The following is a 19,110-nucleotide window of genomic DNA, read 5'->3' on the forward strand; positions in this document are numbered from 1 at the left end:
TCCCGGAGCCTCTGCACAATCTGAGTCTCGGAGACCTCTCCTTTGGTCACCTTAACAATCCCAGTAGTCATGCTCTGGGCCTCATCAGGAACCTCCCTCTCATTAGGAGATTCAAAGAACGTGAGTTTAGCACAATACACTCCATACATCATGAGAGATGGTGCCTGATCTCGCAGAAGTGGGCAATCCCCCGAATCATGTTCTGGCTTACCACAAGTGTCACATAACATAACTATACACTCAGCAATAAAATGACCCTTGTCACCACAACGATAACACACATTTTCTCTTTCTTGCGCGCCCACTTGGACGCCCTATCAGCATCAGCCCTGTCCGGCATATCCACGGACACATCACCCATAGTCTCATTCTCTGGAACGTGAACACTAGCGAGAGCCGTCACAACCTCCATAGCCTGACCGGTCAACACTGGCTCCTCGGTACTCCCGCCAACGGTCGTCTGCTCGACAACCACGGTGGGCGGAGGTTGTCATGGGCGGTATAGACCACCACGACCGCGATGACCGCCACGATGACCGCGGAAACCACCCCGCTGCCGATGATCCGGGCCAGATGCCCCCTCGACAAAACCACCGGTAGGACCCAAAAAGGCCTCTCTGCAGATCCGTCGCTCCGCCAAGCATAGCCACGACCTCCACCCGTGGACGAAGAACCCCGGCGCTGCCCAGATCCATAGGCATTATAACCGTCATCCCCCCATTGACCCCTGGGCATAGCTGAAGCACCACCAACGGCATTGCTCTGCGGGGGCGGCGCCTGCGACAACACCGGCGCAGCCTGATGAGGCGTCCGAGCAACAAAGTGCGGAGGCGGAGCCGGCCGCGGTTGCAAGCCCGTCGTCGGCGCGGGAGGCCTAGGAGGCGCTACACCGCGGCCCGCAGCAGCCCCACCGGCCACCGGGCGGGGACCGAGGACCGGCCCTCCACGTCCGGCCGAGGGCACGACCACCGGAGATGTCGCCGGCGGACGGGCAGCGGGCAGACCGCCAGCGCCGCGACTCGCCGCAGCATTAGGCGCTCCACCAGAGACTCCAGCTCCCCGGCCAGCCGTAGTCACGCCGCCACGCCTAGCGCCGACTGCCGGCGATGGCGCAAGGCCCCTGCCGCTACCCGGGCCTGGCGGCGGCGCCCCTCCAGCGCGGCCTACCCCACTCAGTTTTGCCGGCCTCTTCCCCGGCGGCGGAGCACCTCCAGGCCCCGCCATGGCCCCTAGTGGCAAGTTACGGCGAGCCCGGCCACTCCCCGCAGAACGAAGACGCGGCGTTTGTCTAACGAAAGCCCTAGGGCACGGCGCAGGAGACAATGACGACGATCTGGACGTGCATGCCTCGATGCCCTGGGTTACGAGCAAAACCGGTTCCTGCTGGGCCTCATACCCAGTGGACCCCAGCCCACTCAAACCCACCGGCCCAACACCACAACGCAACACGTCTCGGCCCAGGAGCGAATTCAAACGCTCCTGGCGAGCCGCCCCGATCCGGATCGCCATGACCGCCGGCGGTGCAGCTGCGGTCACCTCCGGCGCCGATCGAGGCCCTGCCCGGCGAGCATTCTTTCTCCTCTTCACAGTAGTCCAAGATTCCAGCCGAATCAGATCGAAAACGGTTAAATTCGGTAGAAGTACCTTAGGCAAGGGACCCTTCCACGGCCGGATCGCCGTCGCCGCCGTTCTCCGGTGAACCACCCGGCGCAGCATCTCCTTGGTTTCTCCCGCATGAAGCCCGACCCTAGCCAGATCCTCGAGGGGCAGGACCTTGTCGACGGTGGAAGCGACCTCATCTTCTTCATAACCTGCACCCAAGAACTCACACAACAGGTCGGAGGGCGTTAGAGTAGGCGGAGATGACGGCGCCGCATCCGCTTCCTCATCCCCCTCGTCCTCGTCTGCGTCGGCAAGGGCCCAAAACCGTCTCCCCACCTGCCGCCGCTCGCCGGAGGGAGCAGACCGCGACCCCGCCGGGATCCCGGCGGCCGCACTCCCCGTCTTCGTTGTGTTCATCAAATCAACAATGTCCGCCACCGGGATCTGATTAACCTGCACACAATGACCAACGACAACATCATAGTTATCCAAGGAAAATCGAAGCCCTACCTCGATTTGATCGCCGTCCAGGAGATGATCGCTGGCCAACACATCGTTTTCCATATCCAACAGAGCCATCCATCGCGACGATGGTGAGAAACGAAGACGCCCCACGATCCAAGTGTCGGGATCCGTCTCATCAGAAAATTGAACCTGCCACTGCCGCAGCCTCGGCAGTTCTCCTGTGATCCCACCATCCGTCCTGACGCCGGGATCCGCTCCCGCTGCTACCGCTCGACCCGCCCCTCCACCCGACGGCGCCGCTGCATGAGTAGTTGAGGGAGAGTGCGCCGACGATGTCAGGATAGAGGGGGGATCCGCCGCGCTAGATTTCCGTGATGAGCCGCAGGCCGCACCGGCGCCGGCCTCGACGGACGACCGCGTTTCGTCTGGCGGCCTCATGACCTGATTTTAATTGCTACCTGCAGAGAACTGATCAGTAGGATGATGGAGCCTATGATGCTGCTGCACTACATTGCCACTGCTCCTTGCTAGCTGTCACTGTTGCTGCCTGCTTGCTGCATCACTGTTGCTGCCTGCTTGCTGCATCACTGCTGCTGCTGCCTCGCACGCCCGCAGCCGCCTCCGCCCGCTGCCAGCCGCTCCAGTTCACGCCGCTGCTGGCTGTAGCCACCGCGCGTTCCTGCCCAGCGTGGCTTGCCATGTTGATTAGGACTAGGATAAATTAATTAAGGGGCTAATTTAGTCTAGGCCAAGTGGGGTCCCTGTAATTTGTTAGTTTTATTAATTGATTAGCTAGCCTTATGACGTGAGGGACCCACTGCTAAATAGCCCTTTAAATATAACATGTGTACTGACATGTGGGTCCCTCCTACATAAATCAATTTAGTTAAAACAAATAAGTGCTAGTCAATGACACCAGGACCCCACCTGCCCTGTTGATTGGGCCAACTCAGTCAATAGGTCCCACATGTCAGCCTCGGTAGCCCCTGCTGTGTACACTTCAGTGTGTATACATAGCTTTTTGCTATTATTTCTGATTTAATAAGAAATTCTAGAAAATACTAAAAACTTTGAAAAATCATATAAAATTAACCATAATTGAGATTAAAATACTTTGTACATGAAAGTTGCTCAGAAAAGTGAAAGGGATCCGGATATGCCCTCCGTTCGTCTGTCACACGTACCTAGCATAGTGAACATGCAACCGTCCCCGTCCTATTCATCTGTCCAAAAATGCCAAACTTCGGGAGAACTTTCCCGGATGTTATCCCTCTTCGCTGGTATCGTGTAGCACTACGATATGTCACCCCTAGTACCGCTTATCGTCATGCCATGCATCTGTGTGCTTCGTATTTACTATTTCGTCCCCCTCTTCTTCTCCGGTAGACCTCCAGACCACTGCTGATAACGATGTGGACTACGTTGACGACGGCCCCTTCTTCCCTTTCAGCGGAGATTCCAGGCAAGCCCCCCTTTGATCATCCCGATATAGCCCATTCCATTCTCTTATGCTTGCATTAGATTTTGCTACTGTAATTGATTGCTCCTATTCTGATGCATAGCCTGCTTTTGTACCTGCTATTGTTACCTACCTGCTTATCCTAAATTGCTTAGTATAGGTCGGTTGGTGATCCATCAGTGACCCCCACCTTGTCCTTGTTGCCCCTGCTTCATCATCGACGACTCTATCAACGTGATCAACGATAAGAGACCGACACGTCACTTCACCCCCTTAGTTGTACGACTCTGCATAGTTACTATCGAGTGCCGAGGGTGATACCTCATAACGCACTCCTGATGATAACTTTGTAGTGTAGCTATTCGGTCATGGTCATCGAGGTTGATTCCTCCTTCACCACTCCCGACATGACTCAGTTGTGCAGCCCCTCAAGTGTGAACCTCGAGGGTGATTCCTCCTACGTTCACCTTGATGATTACATCAAGTGGAATCCACCGAGGGTGATTCCTCGGGATTTCCCCCTTGATGTGTGGACACACGGTTACCTTGACTTTACTTGAGGCCATTTGTTAAAGTCAGGCAGGCCTGGAGAGCACCCGCAAGATGTTACGGTGGTGGCTGGCTATTTAGCGGTATCACCCAAGAGGGGGTGGTAGCTCCGGACTTGTCCCGACAGCTGTCACTTCTTTTAATAATGCACTAACAGGTTTAGGTATTTGTTCTGAGTTGGCCACTGGCCTTTAACCACTAACCACCACGCGAGAATAGTTATGGGCCTCGACGTCGTAGTATCAGCCGAAGCTTTGTAAGATGTCGAATTCAGCACTACGGCACGGTCGGATCATGCTGGCCATCCGAGGCGGTGCTGGTATCCACCCTGCTCGCAACGACCTAGAGTGCAATGGGCGATGGGCCCAAGACCTCAGAGTGCTTAGGATGTAGACCGGCGGGGACCTCTCTACTGAGCTAGGTAGGGCTGCGACATGTTGATCTTTCGAGGCCGGGCATTGACCCAGAAAAGTGTGTCCGGCCAGAGTAATCAAACGTGTTGGGTAACGTGGTGCATCCCTGCAGGGAAGATTATCTATTTGAATAGCCGTGTCCACGGTAACGGACGTTCAGACTTGTATCCTGATCTATTACAACTAGAAATGGATACTTGAGATACGTGATGGATATGTTGGCTCCGGGATTGCTTTCTCGTAGGGAGTCGAGGAAGGATCTCTGGGCATTAATATTCCAACATGTTTGTTAAATATAAAATGCTATTCTATACTCTTCTGAATGCTGCAAGATGCTTGGAGCTTCTTGAAGATGCTAGTCTTCGATAGGCTAGGCCTTTCCCTCTATTCTGGCATTTCTACAGTTCAGTCCACAAATACAACCCTTTCATTTGATACCAATGCATACTTACTATAGATCTGATGCTTGCGGGTACTTTGGATGAGTACTCGCGGTTTCTTTGCTACCCCTTTTCCCCCTTCTTTCTTCTTTCCGGTTGTTGCAACCAGATGGTGGATCCTAGGAGTCAGATGCCACCCTAGATGACTACTACTACTACCCGGTGGGTGCTTACTACTACGTGGAGACCGCTAACGACCAGGAGTAGTTAGGAGGTCCCAGGCAGGAGGCCTTGCCTCTTTGATCATTGATGTTTGTGCTAGCCTTCTTAAGGCATCCTTGTTTAACTTATGTTTGTACTCTGATATTATTGCTTCCGCTGACTCTTGTGCTCTCGAGCTTTGGTACTCGAGCCCTCGAGGCCCCTGGCTTGTAATATGAAGCTTGTATTATTTTTCATTTGTGTTTAGAGTTGTGTTGTGATATCTTGATCGTACACGTTTGCGTGTCTGATTAGTGTATGATCGAATCGGGGGCGTTACACCTTGCACCCCAAGGAAATATTCAAGGACTCCTAAGAAACTAAGTTAGGTGATGCCCCGGAAGGCATCCCCTCTTTATTGTAACAACCATCGATAATTTTACTTGGAGCTATATTTTTATTCGTCACATACCATGAGTTTTGCTTGGAGCGTCTTGTATTATATGAGTCTTTGCTTGCTTTGCTTTTTAGTTTTTCATAATCATCCTTGCTGCATACACCTATTTGAGAGAGCCATAATGATGCTATGATATGTTAGAATTTCTCTATGTGCTTCACTTAAATTTTCTGAGCTAGGGAATTGCTCTAGTACTTCACTTATATCTTTTTTAGCATGGTGGTGGTTTAATTTTTGAAGAAATGCTCCCATGCTTCACTCAGATTATTTGGAGAGTTATTAAATTTTGAAGAAATGCTCTCATGTTTTACTTAGATTATTTTGAGAGTTGAGAAAAGGAATTATTTTGAAGAAATTTATGCTCTCGTGCTTCACTTAACTTTGTCTGAGAGCTTGTTAGTAGCAATGGTAATATATGAATTTAGTCCCAAAGTGATAGATATTTAAGGGGGGTATAATAAGAACTTTCATGAAGATCATTGGATATTATAAACTTGATTCCTTGTAATAGTTTTGAGATATGGAGATAGTAATATGTGAGTCATGTTGGTGAGTAATTATGTTCTAGTAAGAATATTGGTGTTAAGGTTTGTGATTCCCTATGCAAGCATGAAAGTCATTAGTTATGCAATGAAGTTACACCGTACTTGTGGTGCATTATTCAATGTTAGTTATTTGTAATGCTCGTTTATGCTTGTTTTTGTTTCTTGGTTGGACGCTTCTCAATCTATTTGCTAGCCTTCATTTGTATTAAGGAGGAATACTGCTTGTGCATCCAACTCCTTAAACCCAAAGTTGTGCCAAATGAGTCCACCATACCTACCTATGTATGGTATTTCCATGCCGTTGCAAGTAAATTTGTATGTGCCAACTCAAATTTTCAAAATAAATTTCCTTTTCGTGTGCCCATACCGCTCATGAAGTGGCGAAGGGTGGCCAATATTTTCTATGCTAGCTATGTCATTCTCAAGATGACTGTTTATTCACTTGTCATTGCACGAGAGTGTGGTAGGTAATAGGGATGCCCAGTACCTAAATGAATTTTTTTATTTATATGTTGTCAATAATAAATTCCTTGGAAAGTGTTGGTATGGAAGGCGCCCGTGGATATAGCTAGCCAAGGATTGTGAAAGAATGGTGGAAAAGGAAATAAACTTTATTTTATGTTTGGGAATCGCCTACGATTTATATAGCATGAAGATATTGGGAATTCTCGGTCGTTTTCGTTGACAGGAAAAGCATGCCTCTCAAAATGATTTTATCTCTCAATTGAAGCTATGAGCACTAGCACCTCTACAAATCTCTGCTCCCCTCTGCGAAGGGCCTATCTATTTACTTTTATGCAATTTTTATTTTTATTGAGTCTCCATCTTCTCTTATAAAGCACCAACTAGGGAACACTATAATCATACTTGTGCATTGCATGTAGCTAATATTTGAGTGTGTTTCATGAATGGATCAATGATTGAGCATGATGGGCTAGGGATAGCTTTCGTTAGCGTTGATATTTTGAAAGACATGGTTGCTTGTTGATATGCTTGAGTATTGATGTCCTCATGTCAAATTAAAGACTATTGCTTTGAATCATCTAAAGTCCTAATTTCCATGATACAAAAGAAAAGAGTATGCGATGAACATGATAGGCAGCATTCAACATCAAAAATTCTACTTTTATCTTTTACCTACAAGAGGACTAGCAAGAATTAAGCTTGGGGATGCTTGCTACGTCTCCAACGTATCTATAATTTTTGACTGTTCCATTCTGTTATATTATCAATCTTGTATGTTTTATATACATTTACTAGCAACGTTATATCATTTTTTGGGACTAACCTATTGATATAGTGCCCAGTGCCAGTTGATGTTTTTTGCTTGTTTTTTACTTTGCAGAATATCAATACCAACCGAAGTCAAAATGCCACAAAACTTTTTGGAGATTTTTTTCTGGCAAGAAGACTCCCAGGAAGCTTTTGGAGGACACGGAAGGACGCTCATGGGGCCCAATAGGCACCAGGGCGCCCAGGAGCCTCATGCGCGCCCTGGTGGGTAGTGGGGCCCACGAGCACCGTCTTGACGTACCTCTGACTCTATAAATATTCTAAAATCCCAAAAACCCTAAAGGAGTCGACGAAATACTTTTTCCACCGCCGCAAGTTCCAGAACCACAAGATCCAATCTACAGGCCTTATCCGACACTCTACCGAAGAGGGCAACGGTCACAGAGGGGTTCTTCATCATCCTTGTTGCCCCTCTGATGATGCGTGAGTAGTTTACCATAGACTTACGAGTCTGTAGTTAGAAGCTAGATGGGTTCTTCTCTCTTTTTGATCTTCAATACAATGTTCTCCTCGATGTACTTGGAGATCTATTGGATGTAACTCTTTTTTGCGGTGTGTTTACTGGGTTCCGATGAATTGTGAGTTTATGATCAGATCTATCCATGAATATTATTTGAGTGTTCTCTGAACTCTTTTATGCATGATTGTTATAGCCTCATATTTCTTCTCCGTTTTATTGGTTTGGTTTGGCTAACTTATCTTGCCATGGGAAGGGGTGCTTTTGTGATGGGTTTGATCTTGCGATGCTCAATCTCAGTGACAGAAAGAGACATGACACACATGTATTATTGCTATTAAGGGTAACAAGATGGGGTTTATTCATACTGAGTTTCTCTTGTCTACATCATGTCACCGTTCTTACTGTATTACTCTGTTTTTCCATGAACTTAATACACTAGATGTATGCTGGATATAGTTCGATGTGTGGAGTAATAGTAGTAGATGCAGGCAGGAGTCGGTCTACTAATGTTGGACGTGAGACCTATATACATGATCATTTCCTTGGATGTCGTCATAATTATGTGCTTTTCTATCAATTTCCCAACATTAGTTTGTTTACCCACCATATGCTCTTTTCTCGAGAGAAGCCTCTAGTGAAAACTATGGCCCCCGGTCTATTTCCTATCATATATTAAACCAAAAATACCTTGCTGCAATTTTTCTTTATTTATTTTATATTGTATTTTTGTCAGATGTGTTTGTCAATCTCTATACAATTTAATCTGTCTCAATACCGTTGAGGGATTGACAACCCCTTTACGCGTTGGGTTGCAAGTATTTGTTGTTTGTGTGCAGGTGTTGTTTACATAGTGTTGCTTGGTTCTCCTACTGGATTTATAACGTTGGTTTCATAACTGAGGGAAATACTTACCTCTATTATGCTGCATCATCCTCTCCTCTTCGGGGAAATACGAACGCGGATCACAAGTAGCAAAAAGTAAAGTTTATTTCCTTTCCACCATTCTTTTACAATTCATGGCTAGCCGCATACCAACACTTTCCAAGGAATTTATTATCATATTATTTTTTTTCATTTCGGGACTGGGTATCCCTATTATCTGCCACACTCTCGTGCAATGACAAGTGAATAAACACTCATTGTGAGAATGAAATACCTAGCATGGAAAATATTGGCCACCCCCTGCCGCTTCATGAGCGGTACAGGAGCACAAAACGGGAATTCATTTTGAAAATTAGAGTTGTCACATAGAAATTTACTTGGAATGACATGGAAATACCGCTTATAGGTAGGTATGGTGGACTCATTTGGCCCAACTTTGGGTTGAAGGAGTTGGATGCACAAGCAGTATTCCCGCTTAGTACAAGTGTAGGCTAGCAAATAGATTGAGAAGCAACCAACCAAAAAACGAGAATGTTCATAAACGATCATTGAACATAATTAACACCGAATAATGCACCACAAGTAGGATATAATTTCATTGCATAACTATTAACTTTACATGCATGCATAGGGAATCACAAACCTTAACACCAATATTCTTACTAAAGCATAATTACTCACCAACATGACTCACATATTACTATCTCCATATCGCAAAACTATTGCAAGGAATCAAATTAATAGTATCCGATGATCTTCATGAAAGTTTTTATTATATCCCCCCTTGGATATCCATCACTTTGGGACCAAATTCATATCTCGTGCAAATTACCATTACTATTCTTACCTCCAAAAAAGACCTAAGTGAAGCACGAGAGCATAGATATTTCTTCAAAAAATCAACTCCCAAAATAATATAAGTGAAGCAAGAGAGTTTATTTCTGTAAAATATAACCACCGCCGTGCTCAAAAAGATATAGGTGAAGCACTAGAGCAACTGCCTAGCTCAAAAGATTTAAGTGAAGCACATAGGATATTCTAGCAAATCATGATATGCGTGTGGCTCTCTCAAATAAATGTGTCCAGCAAGGATGATTGTGACAAACTAAAAGGAAAACAAAGCAAAGACTCATATAATACAAGAAGCTGCAAGCAAAACTCATGATACGTGACGAATAAAAATATAGCTCCATGTAAAATTACCGATGGTCGTTAGAAGAAAGAGGGGATGCATTCCGGGGCATCCCCAAGCTTAGTTTCTTGGGGTCCTTGAATATTACTGAGGCACCCCCAAGCTTAGGCTCTTGCCACTCCTTATTCCTTCATCCATCGCGATCTCACAAAAAACTTGAAAACTTCAATCACACAATACTTAACAAAACCTCGTGCGATCCGTTAGTATAATAAAGCAAATCACCACTTTAGGTACTGTTGCAAACCCATTCATATTTTGTTATCGCATTATACCTACTGTATTCTAACTTTACCATGGCTTATACCCCCGATATAATCCATAGATTCATCAAAATAAGCACACAATGCAACGGAAACAGAATCTTTCAAAAACAGAACAATTTGTAGTAATCTGAACTTTGACCATACGTCTATAACCCCAAAAATTCTGAAACATTAGTACAACATGGGAAATTTTTATATCAATCATGTGTAAAAAATTCAGAATTTTTCTTCCAGTGAATTTAAACAATTCCGCTACTAGACGTAATAGTTCCCGTTAATGCATAGAATCAAAGCAACTATCACCCAAGTCATCCCAAAGGCTTTACTTGGCACAATCACTAATTAAAACACTAAAACACAATCATAACAACAACATAATTGTATATTTATTGAAAAACAGAAAGGAAAACAAAAAATTAAAAGATAACTATTTGGTTGCCTCCCAACAAGCACTATTGTTTTATGCCCCTAGCTAGGCGTAATGCATAGTTTCAAGTATTGTCATCTTTGTTCTTCTTTCCATAGATGTGTTTTCATCGAGAGGTTTTTCAAATATAACATTAGCAAGTTGCCCGTCTGCCAATCCCTCAACGGTTATGAGCAAGATTAAAAGATATCGTTTTTGATAGATAGATCTGACAAAAATACAAAACAAAAATAAATAAATGAAAATTGTAGCGAGGTATTTTCGATTTCAATATATGATAGGAAATAGACCCGGGGGCCATAGTTTTCACTAGATGCTTCTCTCGAGAAAATAGCATACGATGGGTAAACAAATTACTGTTGAGCAATTGATAGAAAAGCAAATAATTATGATGATATCCAAGGCAATGATCATACATATGCATCACGTCCAAGATTAGTAGACCAAAATGATTCTACATCTACTACTATTACTCCACACATCGACCGCTATCCACCATGCATCTAGTGTATTAAGTTCATGGAAAAACGGAGTAATGCTTTAAGCAAGATGACATGATGTAGACAAGATAAATTCACGTATGAAATAAATCCCATCTTTCTACCTTAATAGAAATAATACATGCATGTCATGTCTCCTTATGTCACTGAGATTGAGCACCGCAACATCGAACCCATCACAAAGCCCCTCTTCCCATGGCAAGATAAATCAATCTAGTTGGCCAAACCAAACCAATAAATTGGAGAATAAATACGAAGCAATATTAATCATGCATAAAAGAGTAAGAGAAAACGCAAATAATATTCATGGATAGATCTGATCATAAACTCCCAATTCATCGGATCTCAACAAACACACCGCAAAAGAAGAATTACATCGGCTAGAACTCCAAGAGCATTAAGGAGAACATTGTATTGAAGAACATCAAGGGTGAAGAAGCCATCTAGCTACTAACTACGGACCCATAGGTCTATGATAAACTACTCACGCATCAACGGAGTGGCAACAAGGATGATGAAGAACACCTCCGTGATCGTCCCCCCCCCCTCTGGCAGAGTGCCGGAAAAGGCCTCTAGATTGGATCTCATGGTTCTGGAACTTGCGGCGGAGGGAAAAGTTGTTGGAAATATGCCCTAGAGGCAATAATAAATGGTTATTATTATATTTCCTTGTTCATGATAATTGTCTATTGTTCATGCTATAATTGTGTTATCCGGAAATCGTAATACATGTGTGAATACATAGACCACAACGTGTCCCTAGTAAGCCTCTAGTTGACTAGCTCGTTGATCAACAAATAGTCATGCTTTCCTGACTATGGACATTGGATGTCATTGATAACGGGATCACATCATTAGGAGAATGATGTGATGGACAAGACCCAATCCTAAGCGTAGCATAAAAGATCGTGTAGTTCGTTTGCTAGAGCTTTTCCAGTGTCAAGTATCATTTCCTTAGACCATGAGATCGTGCAACTCCCGGATACCGTAGGAGTGCTTTGGGTGTACCAAACGTCACAACGTAACTGGGTGACTATAAAGGTGCACTACGGGTATCTCCGAAAGTGTCTCTTGAGTTGGCACGGGTCGAGACTGGGATTTGTCACTCCGTATGACGGAGAGGTATCTCTTGGGCCCACTCGGTAATGCATCATCATAATGAGCTCAATGTGACTAAGGAGTTAGCCACGGGATCATGCATTACAGTACGAGTAAAGTGACTTGCCGGTAACGAGATTGAACAAGGTATTGGGATACCGACGATCGAATCTCGGGCAAGTAACGTACCGATTGACAAAGGGAATTGTATACGGGATTGATTGAATCCTCGACATCGTGGTTCATCCGATGAGATCATCGTGGAACATGTGGGAGCCAACATGGGTATCCAGATTCCGCTGTTGGTTATTGACCGGAGAGGCGTCTCGGTCATGTCTGCATGTCTCCCGAACCCGTAGGGTCTACACACTTAAGGTTCGGTGACGCTAGGGTTGTAGAGATATTAGTATGCGGAAACCAGAAAGTTGTTCGGAGTCCCGGATGAGATCCCGGACGTCACGAGGAGTTCCGGAATGGTCCGGAGGTGAAGAATTATATATAGGAAGTCCAGTTTCGGCCACCGGGAAAGTTTCGGGGGTTATCGGTATTGTACCGGGACCACCGGAAGGGTCCCGGGGGTCCACCGGGTGGGGCCACCTATCCCGGAGGGCCCCATGGGCTGAAGTGGGAAGGGAACCAGCCCTTAGTGGGCTGGGGCGCCCCCCTTGGGCCTCCCCCTGCGCCTAGGGTTGGAAACCCTAGGGGTGGGGGCGCCCCACTTGCCTTGGGGGGCAAGCCACCCCCTTGGCCGCCGCCCCCCCTCAGATGGGATCTCCAGGGTGGCCGGCGCCCCCCCCCCCCCAGGACCCCTATAAATAGTGGGGGGGGGAGGGCAGCAACACACCAGCCCCTGGCGCCTCCCTCTCCCCCTGCAACACCTCTCCCTCCCGCTTGCGCTTAGCGAAGCCCTGCCGGGATCCCCGCTACTTCCACCACCACGCCGTCGTGCTGCTGGATCTCCATCAACCTCTCCTTCCCCCTTGCTGGATCAAGAAGGAGGAGACGTCGCTGCTCCGTACGTGTGTTGAACGCGGAGGTGCCGTCCGTTCGGCACTCGGTCATCGGTGATTTGGATCACGGCGAGTACGACTCCATCAACTCCGTTCACTTGAACGCTTCTGCTCGCGATCTACAAGGGTATGTAGATGCACTGCTTTCCCCTCGTTGCTAGTATACTCCATAGATGGATCTTGGTGATGCGTAGAAAATTTTAAAATTCTGCTACAATCCCCAAAAAAAGTATTTTGCGGACTCCCCTAAGGGTTTTGGGATTCTAGAGTATTTATATAGGCGGAGGTAGGTCCAAATGATGCTCGTGGGCCCCACTACCGACCAGGGCGCGCAAGAGGCCCCTGGCATGCCCTGGTGCCTAGTGGGCCCCTCTTCAATCTTCTGGTTCCCTGCCGAAGCTTCCAGGGTGTCTTATCGCCAGAAAAAAAATCTCCAAAAAGTGTCGTAGCATTTGGACTTCATTTGGAACTGATATTTTGCAAAGTAAAAACAAGCAAAGACAACAACTGATACTGGGCACCAAGTTAATAGGTTAGTCCCAAAAAATGATATAACGTTGCTTGTAATTGTATATAGAACATCCTAGATTGATAATATAATAGCTTGGAACAATAAAAAAATTATAGATACGTTGGAGACGTATCACACAACAATACAATACCACTAGCAAGATGTCAGGATAAAATAGGACAGTACCCGTGTGTGATCCTTCTTCATGTCCTTCTTCTTATTCTTCTTCTTCCTCTTCTTCTTCTTCTTCTTCCACTTCTCCTTCTTCCTCTTCTTGCTCTGTTTCTCTTTCTCCTCACCAATTTGTGAAACCAAGTACATGATTGGCCTTCAATGTCAGATTTGGTTTTGTTAGTGAGGGAGTAGAAGTCTACTAGTAAACTATAGCATTATTTTCTCATGGCAGTTGCAAAATAGAGGTGAACACATGCATTAAATATCATTCTTACCTAAGGGAAGGTTAGGGCACCAATATGGAGGATGAAGATTGGAACACAGATCTCCATTTGTGCAGTTCCACTGAAATCAACCAATGGTTCCTGTGTGACAGTCCAGTTAAACTGCACAAAAATCACTTCTTTCAGTAAGTGTTTTGTGTACTGCACCAAAAGGTCGCAATAGCAACGAGGTGAAATGGATATTCCTGTTTGCACAAAAAGCTACAAAGGAAAAAGTCAAAGTCTCAAACAATAACTGGCAAAAACAATTGGTTGAACTTGTCATGACTTATAACAGAGGCATGGCTTCATTTTACCAGGGGCATTAGATTAAGAACAACCAAATAGTTGCTATAAGGGCATGGGACAGTGGGTGCACCAGTAGTCCAGCACCATGTACCTAACCGGGGCATAAAGTGGTGATTCAGAGTTCGTTGCCCCGAGAAACAAACATCCAAGCAACATATCTAGGTTGGTCTCATTTTTGTTCACTTTAGACACCTATTCATATGGGTGGATAACAAATCTAGTCCTGGTCATACTAGTGTGTTTCGCCTTTATTTCCGTTTTCGACCAAGAGACCGGTTGAATGGCCAGTCTGTACTACTTTCATCCTCTTTCTTTTCTGTTTGTGCCAAGTCCTATGTTCATACTACATCTTTTCCCCTTCCTTTCCTATTTCAACCAAGTACAAGATTCGACTCCATGAAGTAGCTTTACCTCTAACAATAGAAAAAAATTAGGTGGCATTGGACAATCCGATCAAGCCTAGCTACATGGGGGGGCTGAGAGTTAGAAAATGATGCACATGCAGTGACATAGCGAGCTGGGGAAGTAGAGCTACGTGTGATGCCCCCGATTCAATCGTACACTAATCATACATGCGAATGTGTACTCTCAAGATCAGGGACTCACGGGAAGATATCACAACACAACTCTAGACAAAAATTAAAGTCATACAAGCTTTATATTACAAGCCATGGGTCTCGAGGGCTCGAATACATATGCTCGATCATAGACGAGTCAGTGGAAGAAACAATATTTGAGTACAGACATAAAGTTAACCAACTTCCCATAAGATGGCTAGCACAAACATGGATGCAGATCGAAGAGGCACATGCCCCCTGCCTGGGATCCTCCTAAACTACTCCTGGCCGTCGATGGCCTGCAGATAGTAGTAAGCACCCTCGGAGTAGTGGTAGTCATCGTTGGTAGCGTCTGACTCCTGGGCTCCAACATCTGGTTGCAGCAGCCGAGAAGAATGGAAAAAGGAGCGAAAAGAGGAAGCAAAGCAACCATGAGTACTCATCCAAAGTACTCGCAAGCAAGGATCAACACTACATATGCAATGGTATCAATGAAAGGGGTAGTATCTATGGACTAAATTGCAGAATGCCAGAATAAAGGGGGAGATGCTTGTCCTACCCAAGACTACGCTTCTGGCAGCATCCATCTTGAAGCATATAGAAGGGACACTACACCACTACACTGATATAAGGACACAAAAACTGCCGGGAGAAGGCACTTATAAGGGCAGACAAACTGCCGGGACAGTGTTTCTCCCGGCAGATAGAACTGCCACGAGAACGGCTGCCGGGGATTACTTGTCCCGGCAGATAAATTTCTCCCGGCAGTTTCTCTGCCTTGGCTCATGCATTTGCCAGCAGTCCATTTCTCCCGGCAGATTGGTTGGGGCACATGAAACTACAATTACCAACAGTTCTATGGCTTGCAAAAGCATGTTCACCTGGCAGTTATTATGCCAGGACTCTGATTTCACTACCAAACTGTTATAGGAAGCCCTAATGCAATACACTTCGTTATGTTCAAGCACTCAGGCAGATCACACAATTTATACATACACTTTAAAGTAACATATAGGCCTCATCGAAAACCTTAAACTTCATTTAATAAACATAACAACCATACATATACAGGTTGTGCCACAAAAGGAGCACATATATGTTTCTAGGTGTGCCTCACAACAAAAATATAAGTGGTGCCTCAAGGAGAGAAGTATATATGTTTCTAGGTGTGTCACCCAACCAAAAAGAGCATATAGTGGCTGCTTATGTGCCAAAACAACCACCAAGATGAGCAGAACCTGCCAATGTCACCAGGTTCAACAAACAAGGCACATTACATAATCACTCCACCAACTTAATTGTAGGTCTTGCAAACATTCAGCAGCTTGTAGGTCATCCAAGCCTTCAGAAGTTTGTAGATCATGCAAATCCTCAGAAGCTTGTAGATCACCCATACCTCCATCAACCAGTGTATCTTTGGTAAACCTGCAGCAGACCGGAAACTCAAAACAGAGCTCTCATAGCACAATAAAGCTATTGTAACATAAACATGCAGCTAGTACTTGAAGGACAAGATAGCCCAATAAAAATGCAATCTTTACATCATACAAGGACAAGTGTTCTAAGACCTTTGTTTGCCTTGCTATTGGGTGTTGGCTGAAGCAGCGCACGCTGTGAACCTATTCAGTACGTGGAGTTTGAATCAAGGCTATTGTTGTACAAAGCTCGTTCATTGGAGATGAAAAGGATTTGAATCAGGCTAGTAACAAAACAGTAAAAAATGATATTTCTGTCGTTCCAAACTTGTTTATAGTAACCTAAAGGTTGAGGTTATGACCTACCCATGAAGAAAAGCACCCAACTTGTTGGGCTTACAAATAAGCCACCAACAATAAAAGCGCTCGTTCAAATAATGTGCTTGTAACAGGATAAAATGTTTGCAACGGTCACCTTTGGCAAAATTGCTACTGGATTAAAATGGATGTAGGCTATTTCATTTCTCCTCTGTATTCTCATTTTGCCTAATTTTGTTGTTTACTAAAATGACCTAAAATGGATGCAGACTAAAATGGACTAAAATGGATGCAGACTAAAATGTAAGTAGCTAGCTAACTGGGATGCTTGCTACAAGTACGTATTAATCATCTCCTTTTTTAAGTTATGCATGCAGCCTCATCTTAACAACCATGTACATACTAATCTAGTAGCTCCAGCATGTATGCGCTACTACTAGTACACACATGCTGTTGTTTTAGTGTGTAGCTATTTTTCTTTACACCTCACAGCAAACATCAAATCGTTTTGGTTTCTTTGGGAGTTGCACCTGCAAGTATTCTATACGGCACATGAATACAGGTTCAGGAGACCCAAGGGCTTAACAGAGTACAAGAAGTTCAGGTTGGATATATGCCTTACAAAGTGTACTCTCTGTCTCCATTCAAACTTCTCCTCCGAGCATGTTGTAGCCTTTGCTCAGCTGCTAGTGACTACTTGTCCTGAAATAATACATGAACATATAAGAATCAATGCTTCATGTTATTCTTATGAAATAGTAACTTATATGGAGTAAAAACTAGATTGGAGAGAAGGGAACTGTAGAAAACCAACATATTATACTCCCTCCATCCCATAATGTAAGACGTTTTTTGACACTACTTACATTATGGGACGGAGGGAGTAACATTTAAACTCTAGAAGAGTAGTCCACTTTCAATCTGTCTTTGCAGCAAAATGAAAGGAGGCATAAATAAGTTCTCTAGCTAGTTGTTTTCTTCCACGTAGTAGTATGTGTGTGTGATGACAGTCGAACTAGATGATCAATGGGGATAAACAGCACCAATACAAATACATTTTTGTCCAAAGCTTGCTTGTAGTACTCCTAAAGTGTTTTACTGATTTAGTATTAAGTTGTAGCATCCACTTATTTAGCACCGTCAGGTTATTGAACTTCCTATACTAATAAAACTTACTAGAACGTGTGTGCAGTCATTTAGAAGTATCCACTGCCATTGTGCATAGATCATTTTAGAAGTTTTGACTGACAGAGAACATATCTACAGTCCTTTATGTACAATCTAAACTGAAACTGCAAACATTCCCTACTGCTTCCTACCAAGATGTCTGAAGATTAAAACGATAAAATGTATTGAAGAACTATTCTTGCCATGAGTGTGGCAAATCACGAGCATTATGAATTCCTGGAACAAACCTAACACTGCTAGAACCAGTCCCCAATCCTTTCACTGATAGCGCCTGCATCAATTTGGAAGCAAAATAAAGAGGCAGCAATAAGAAAGACTTGGAGCCCAATAGTAATTCGGTGGAAGGGAGGGAAAATCTGCAGCAAGGAGAAGATAAATCATCAATATCTCGTGAGTTCTCATCGAACAGAAAAGAAGAGTTTCACAACCTTTGTAAGGAAAAGCATACCTGCATCGCGTTTCCACCATGACAGATCTGAGCACCATGATGTATTAGCGTAGTGGGGAGCAGGCACCGCGCTCGCCGTCGGTGTGGTAGGAGACGTGGTGGGGAGCCCGACCACGCTCGTCCGCGTGGAGGGTCGCGGAGAAAAGGAGCGCGATGGCGTGGGCTGGCACGGCGAACTTGAGACAACAGGCCCGGAGTTCGTAGCGGGATCTCGTGCTGGGGATCAAGGCGACGTCGACCTCGACGCACCGGCGCCGTCGACCAGTCCTAGGGCGGTGCCGTGGGCGGTGCCGTGGGGAGCGAGGCGACGTTGACCACGCACACCAGATCCGTGTGGACGGAGTCGAGGTCGATCTCGACGCACCGGCGGCATCGATCTCAGTGGGGGTCGCCACATCGGCGGAGGGGGTCGGCGGTGGAGGGCGTAGTTGAGGACAGAGGGGCTCTCGGCTGCGGCGGCGGTGGAGGAGAGATGGCTCTCGACTCTGGAGGGTTCGATTTGGGGAAGTACTGGGCGGCGGCTATAACTCTTTTTTTTTGAGCGAAAAAAATAAGTCTACCGCTTTTTCTCCCGCGCCAGCGCGCGTTTGGGCCCAATTATGTTGGTCTCGCGCCATGGACAGCCCGGCAGACCGTGGGCCGTGATTTAGTTGTGCCGGCAGATTTGATGACCTGAAATGTGGACGACATTTCCGGCAGTGCAAGTGCCCTTGCTACTAAGGATCTCC

At 45.5% G+C, this 19,110-nt stretch overlaps 1 long non-coding RNA gene across 1 annotated transcript; it reads right to left on the reverse strand.

Annotated features, from left to right (window-relative positions):
* Positions 1–16,031: 16,031 nt before the first annotated feature.
* LOC123052733 (uncharacterized) lies at positions 16,032–18,892 on the reverse strand. The gene is made up of 4 exons (XR_006425011.1): positions 18,383–18,892; positions 18,162–18,290; positions 17,369–17,448; positions 16,032–16,438 (listed from the first exon to the last, which is right to left on the reverse strand). It is a non-coding gene; the product is annotated as an uncharacterized lncRNA (long non-coding RNA).
* Positions 18,893–19,110: the final 218 nt, after the last annotated feature.

The sequence above is a fragment of the Triticum aestivum genome, chromosome 2D (assembly GCF_018294505.1).
Source record: "Triticum aestivum cultivar Chinese Spring chromosome 2D, IWGSC CS RefSeq v2.1, whole genome shotgun sequence".
Lineage (NCBI taxonomy): Eukaryota > Viridiplantae > Streptophyta > Magnoliopsida > Poales > Poaceae > Triticum > Triticum aestivum.